The 877-nt window shown below is 35.9% G+C and overlaps 1 pseudogene; it reads left to right on the forward strand.

Annotated features, from left to right (window-relative positions):
- Positions 1-8: 8 nt before the first annotated feature.
- Positions 9-590, forward strand: LOC102860931 (annotated as a pseudogene).
- Positions 591-877: the final 287 nt, after the last annotated feature.

Genomic DNA, 877 nt, shown 5'->3' on the forward strand with positions numbered 1-877 from the left:
ACAAGCTTCATACTGGTGAGAAACCTTATGAATGTCAGGAGTGCCAGCGCCAACAACTTATGCTTCATCAGAGAGTCCACACTGGTGAGAAACCCTATCATTGTAAGGAAAAGACCTTTAGTGGTGGCTACCATCTAACTCTTCATCAGTGAATTCACACTGGGGAAAAACCTTATGAATATAAGGAATGTCAGAAGTTCTTTCGTCATTATTCAGAACTGATTTCACATCAGGGTATTCACATTGGAGAGAAACCCTATGAATGTAAGGAATGTGGAAAAGCCTTTAGATTATTCTCACAGCTTACTCAACATCAAAATATTCCTCTTAAGGTGAGAAACCTTATAAATGTAAAGAATATGAGAGGACTTTTCGATTGCTCTCAGCTCACCCAGCATCAGAGCACTGACACTAGCGAGAAACCCTATGACTGTAAGGAATGTGGAAAGGCCTTTAGACTCCATTCATCTCTTATTCAGCATCAGAGGATTCATTCTGGTGAGAAACCCTACCAATATAAGGAATGTAAGAAGGCTTTTAGGCAACATTCACACCTTACCTACCATCAGAGAATTCATAATATAATTTGATCATTATTTGAAAGCCTTTCATTATTAATTTTGTATGAATGAACATGTAAATTTCTAGAGAAAAGTTTTTTGCAATGATATCCTTTTTGCTTCATGGTTTACTAACTCACTAGAAGAAGTTCTAGTCATAGGAAAGATTTAGTTTTATTCATAGGAAAGATGCATTGTTAACTTAATGCATGAATAGATGATTTCTATCACCTCTCAACCCATAAGAGAACTCTAATAAAGGCGTGAATGTGTAAGGTTTTAGTTGTGTCATTTATATTATTCCATCTATGTAGTAA

The sequence above is a fragment of the Elephantulus edwardii genome, unplaced genomic scaffold, assembly GCF_000299155.1.
Source record: "Elephantulus edwardii isolate Elephantulus edwardi_28Jun2011 unplaced genomic scaffold, EleEdw1.0 scaffold07013, whole genome shotgun sequence".
NCBI classification, from domain to species: domain Eukaryota; kingdom Metazoa; phylum Chordata; class Mammalia; order Macroscelidea; family Macroscelididae; genus Elephantulus; species Elephantulus edwardii.